Raw genomic sequence first — 5,876 nt, 5'->3', positions numbered from 1 at the left:
TGAATAAAGATGAATACAGTGAGCAACTGGGTCATTCGTCCCGCACCCAAAGATATTCAAAATGAGGATAGAAATTCTCTACTCTCAATCCTTCTCTATTACTTAAGGATCATGACGTGCAATTTGAATCATAATTGATGAGTCTTGAAGTTGAGCTTCCTTGCAGCTTCCTGTGATGAAGGATTGTCTTTGAACAATGAAGAGACTTGACAATCAACTTGAATCAAATTGTGCTAAAGTATATGAATATAGGTGAATACGATGAGCAACTGGGTCTTCGTCCCGTACCCAAAGATATTCAGAATGAGGATAGGAATTCTCCACTCTCACCCATTCTCTATTACTTAAGACTCATGGCACATAATTCGGCTCATGATCGACAAGTGCTGAATTTGACCTTTGTAGTGCTTGAGTAGTAGTTCGGTCTTGTATTGATTTGAATTGCATGAAGTCTTGATCTTGATCTTTGAATCTTGATTGAAGTCTTGAGCATAAGGACTTACTTTATCAAGTGATCAAGGGTCTTTTGATCACTTGACTAAACTTGGGAAAAGAAGCACATACAAAGGATTTAGTTGATCAAAGTAAACTTTGATCTACATAACCAATGGGAACGAAAAAAATTAGTTGAAAATGAATATACGATAACCTAAAGGGTTAATTGAATTATTAGAATATTTCTAAGTTCTAAAATTAGGGGAGCATGCAAAATTAGACTATTTCTCAATCTAGGGGCAAACAGTCAATTCACAAATCATGGATATTGAATTAAATTTTTACTCATGCAAGTTCTAATTAAAATCAATTCTAAATCTAAACGATTCTAATTATTCCTAATTCTAAAAAATTTACCTAATTTTCTAAAATCAATAAACCTAATTGAGAAAAATCCTAATTAAGCTAATTATTACTAACTTGTTTCTAATTATAACTTAATCAATTCAAAATCCTCCAATTATCCTAATTATGTCACAACTAACAGAATTATCACATGGTAGAGAAAAAACTAGGGGTGGCAAAATGGGCTTGGCCCGTTGGGCATGCCCGTTTTGCCCGCACTTTTGTGCGGGGCGGGTCAAGGATTTAGGCCCTCACCCTCAAATGTGTCCGCCCCGTCCCACTCCGTTTTTTTCGCGAGCTTTTGCGGGCATGTGTATTTACATAAATTTTTGCATTTTTAGGCTTAAAGAGTGCAGTGCCCGCGGGCTTTCCCCGCCCCGCCCTCACTTTTTTGCGGGACGGGTCTAAGTTTTAGGCCCACATCCTCAACTATGACCGTCCCGCCCCGCCCCGTTTTTTTGCGGGCTTTTGCGGGGCGGGCCTAAATGGGGCGGGCATGCCTGTTTGCCACCCCTAGAAAAAACTATCAAAATATTAACAAAAATTAATTGTTAAATGTTAAAAAACAGAAAACAAAAATGAGTGATTAATTAAAATTTCTAAGATTAAAGAATTGTTAAAAGAGGGTTTGGGCCTGGTACAGGGGAACAAGCCCGAATCAAGGGGGGTGCGGATAGGAAAAATTGTTTGGGCCTCCGTTCGTTTGGTGGTCTTGGGTCCAACAAGAAAAGTATCTCAATTCACATACACCATTCCAACACCTGCTTCTTCGCGTAGCTGCACCAAAACAGGAAATGGAAAAGCACTTATTTCGAATAAGCTGCAACGCGCGTCCCTCACATCTCGGCATCGCCTCACCAATCGCGTTGGAACAAAGTCTTAGTCCAGACCAGAAGAAGCAACCAAATCACGGCGATGCATTTTCGTTCTTCAGCTTCTACGTCTTCCATGCTCGAACTCAGACTCCAGGTGAAAAAGAAGATGACGAATCAATGCGTCGGAATCGATTTAGCCTCCAAATTCAACATCCAACACTCAAGTTCTACTCATCTTCGTGTATGCCGAAACTAAAAGAGAGAAATCAAAATGAAAAACTCACTGGATCGAAGCTCTGACGCCAACATGTACGATGTTCTTCACTTCCCTTCCGATTTCGACTTATCGAAAACGATTATGAGGTGGAGAAGGTTGTGACACATTTCTATTGTGAGTCGCGAAGAGAGCTCGAGACTGTGTATTGAAGGAGATGCAAATTGAATCTGAGTTTTTGTGATTTTGTGTAGAGTCCCTTGTAAAGTAAGAAGAATGGTTGTATTTATAGATTTTCTGTTCTCAAATTTTGTTAGAAACTCAAATTTAAATCCACCTCAAATGCACATGAAATTCCAATGGTCAGTTACAAATGAAAATTCTGTTAAAGCTCTAATTTGAAATGAAATGAAAACTTATATTCAGATTTTGAAATGAAATTAAAATGAAATTGAAATTTGAAATGAAATGCGTTTGAGATTCTTATGCTGTCAGTTAGTTATGAGATTGTCATTTGTTAATAGTTGATTCAGCTAATTATTTTGAATTTGAAGTTAGTTAGTTGCAGGCTGTTTGTTGATTTTTTTATGAACTTCACTGGTTTTGTTGCTTGTCTACAGTTGAGTATAACCGGAGGTTGTCACGGTAAATGGATGTTTGCGGCAAGACATTGATGCTAGAGCCACACGTCTGCATCAGAACTGGGAAAAGGTCCACCCTGAATTGCGTAAGTTGTTCGAGTTGCTCACTTAGTATTTTCTCTTGAGCCGTTATCTTAGGCACAAATTTTGTTTGGGTATTCTTGTGTCCCAGAACCGCGAGCTGGAGATTCACACCAGCTCCTTTCAAAACCATGTTTTGATATGAATGGGAGAGACATGGTTCTGTGAGGCAAAATAAGTTCATTTACTAGGTTCACAATCTCACATATCTGATCTACTGGCCTCTTTAATGCAGGCAAACAAGAGGCATGAAACAAGAATGCCACTAATTCCAAGGAGGAACAATGTTCTAGCCTCAAGAGAATGGATCAAATGAGTCAATCTGACGGGCACCGAAACAAATGAATCAACAAAGAATGAATTGAGCGAGTCTTCAGAAACAATATAAAGCGTTTCACATTGTTGTATTAATGCTTCAACTTATCCAACATGTCAACTTTTAGAGATAAAGCTTTATTGAAGATGCAGAGTGTTTTATGGAAAAATGACTCCAGAATCTGCCGAGTGAGGCGGTGAGGTTCGTTCTATTTGTATCCAGTTAGTAGTTTATGACAGTTAGAGGTTGAAGAGGTTTGTTACAGTTGGTTCAGAATTGGTAACTGAATTCGGAAAGCTTGTTAGGTTTGGGAAGTTAGTTTTGGTTAATGGTGAGTTGTTAGTTAATGTTAGAAGTTTCATTTAGAATGGATTGAGAGTAGAAAATTGGTTCCTGCTTTTGTCAGTTTGAGGGAGCGGTTAGAGTTGGCTTGAGAATTCTGTTTGTAATTCCCTTCCCCCTTTTGCAGGTTGTTGGTATTGAAAAGCTTTTGTGATGGAAGGTTTGAGGGTGGTGATTCCATACAGGCTCCTTCAGCAGCATCATTGGCAAACATTGAAACACAAGCTGAACCACAATGACTACCTCCTACTGTTGTCCCCACAAGAAAAGCACAAAGTTGAGTTACAAAACAATCAAGGCGCGACTTACTAATACCCTTCAATTCAGCAATTGATGGTTTCCTCTTGAGTAAGTCCTTCGTCTTTGCAAGTTATTCACTCTTAGTAGTTTAGACTTTTTAGAGCACCAAAAGTTAAAAAGATATGTCATCTGGAGTAGCAACGTCGAAGCATCGACAAGAGCTGTCAGTTAGGATTTCCTGAACGACAACAACAGAGCCTTGGGATCAGCTAGAAAGAGTGCCTCAGAAATATCAATGTGATTAAATCCATAATAAGCTTCAGTTGTTGACTTTGGAAGGCACATTAATGCAGGAAAATAGTGAATAACTATGACGCAGAGTAAAGAGAAGAACTTAAGCCGATGCACCGGGTGATCTTCGATTTTTGTAATCATCTCTGGTGTGCACACCATGTCTGGTGCTGATACGTATGTCGGTAGTGCAACTTGGGTATTTGAACAACTTTCAATGAGTCTCTAAACCGCAGGCAAAAATGGTCCTTGTCATGTATGGTTTTTTCCAAATTCATGCATTATGATAAACCAACAGGCACTATTGGTGCTGAAACATTTTACTAGTCTTGAATTGCTAAATTGTTATGGAATTTGAAATGCTAATTTTGAATGGTTTGAATTTGGATGTACTTGGAATTTGTAACTTAAAAACAATGGTTGACTGAAACATTGGAATATGGTTTGAAATTGGTTTGAATGAAATTGAATGTGTAAATTGGTTTTTATATTGTATGGTTGAATAAAAATGAGAATTGTATTGGCTTGACCATCGTAAGTGAAATTGGTTGGTGGAATAAAAATGTTTTGTAATGAACTTGAATTGTCAATTGGGGATAATAGCTTGTGATAGTAAATTGAATTGAATTCAAGGGTTGATTAATGTGTATGAATTTGATCATGGTTTAAGAATGGCTTGGAATGGATCATGAAAAGGAACAAGGTTTAGGAAAGGTTTGAAATGGATCACAAGTTGTGTATTTGTAGTTTTTGTAATTTTGGAACGAAAGTGTAAATTGTATTGAACTTGAATGTTGGTTTTGGTTGGTTATGTTTATGCCATGAATGGATTTGGAGTGCTTTGCCCAATTGCTTTTGTTTGGTTAAGAAATGATATTGTCATTAGACAATGCAAAAATGATCCTAACTAAAAGACCAAAGAAAATTAGGACTTATGGATTGCAAGATAATGAGTTGACTTTGGTCAACTAGTTGACCAAAAAGTCAACAGTCAACCAAAAGTCAACTTACACAAAAATGATGTAATTCTTTGTGATTATTCAATGCAATGTTTATTGGACAATTTAATTAATGGATATTGTAAATGCAATGTATCTCCTAGTTAAAATGAATGTAACAATGCAAAAATGTAAATCCACATGACCACTTTTCGAATTCAATGCCACCAATTGAAGACAAGTATTGTGAATGAATGAAATTGAAATCTCCAAAAAAACCAATGAATCATGGACCAATGAAACTGAATCAATTGAGCTAGACCACTTGTATGTATCTCGACACATCAATAGAACATAAGACCATGACTTGTCAATGCCTTAGTGAAATCAAGAAAACCATGAATGAAATATGGATGAAATGAAACCTGGATCAAATGGACTGTGAGAACATGAATGTGAATGAAACACAACCCATAAATTAGGGTTTTAGCTAGGACAAAGCTCAAACCCATGTATCAACCAAGAATCTCAAACCAAGTGAGAAATCACCACAAGCAGTGCACCCATGTCATGAACCACAATTAAGGTATTCAAGACCTCAATGCAAGACAACATGATTCATGAACTTCAAAGATTAATGATTAGGGTTTCAACCCAAACACAAAGCTCCATAAGCAAAATCTCAAACCATGGGACCACCATTAGGGTTTAACAGTCAGGTCCAAATGCACAGAGGTCAAACAACAAGATCCCATAGGAGCATAGTCAAGAACTAGAGTTTGGGATAAGACAACTTCCCCTATTTAATCTTCTCAGGCCTGAAGGTATGAATAGTAACAACTTTCAAACATACACGGCAAGAGAGGATTAAATACTAAAATAACCAAAAAATTTGCCTGCAAGGAATGAATGGAATGAGTGAGATGTAAGGTAAGGGTATTAATGGAAAGTGGGTCAGCTGTACAAAGGAATGTTTTGTAAAGACATGCATGAAGTATGCAATATGCTATGTATGCTGATCTCTTTTTTTTCTTTCTCTATATTTGTCATTCTTTTCTCTTTTATTCTTGCCTTCACAAACAAGTTTTTGCATGTAACCGGTGATCAAGGTATTCTTGCATGATTCTGCGAAGGTAAAAGAAATAGGTGTTTGCAAAA

At 37.3% G+C, this 5,876-nt stretch overlaps 1 long non-coding RNA gene across 3 annotated transcripts; it reads left to right on the top strand.

The window, feature by feature from the left end:
• Nucleotides 1-1,587: 1,587 nt before the first annotated feature.
• LOC127119007 (uncharacterized) lies at nucleotides 1,588-4,566 on the top strand. Of its 3 annotated transcripts, XR_007802541.1 has the most exons (4): nucleotides 1,588-2,136; nucleotides 2,490-2,596; nucleotides 2,827-3,238; nucleotides 3,377-4,566. It is a non-coding gene; the product is annotated as an uncharacterized LOC127119007 (long non-coding RNA). The 3 variants fall into 3 exon arrangements; XR_007802542.1 differs by having other exon boundaries at nucleotides 1,588-2,596; nucleotides 2,827-3,108; XR_007802540.1 differs by having other exon boundaries at nucleotides 1,588-2,596.
• The last annotated feature ends 1,310 nt before the right edge of the window (nucleotides 4,567-5,876 follow it).

Source organism: Lathyrus oleraceus, chromosome 2 (genome assembly GCF_024323335.1).
Source record: "Lathyrus oleraceus cultivar Zhongwan6 chromosome 2, CAAS_Psat_ZW6_1.0, whole genome shotgun sequence".
Taxonomy (NCBI): Eukaryota; Viridiplantae; Streptophyta; class Magnoliopsida; order Fabales; family Fabaceae; genus Lathyrus; species Lathyrus oleraceus.
This window is presented reverse-complemented; position numbering and strand designations above follow the sequence as displayed.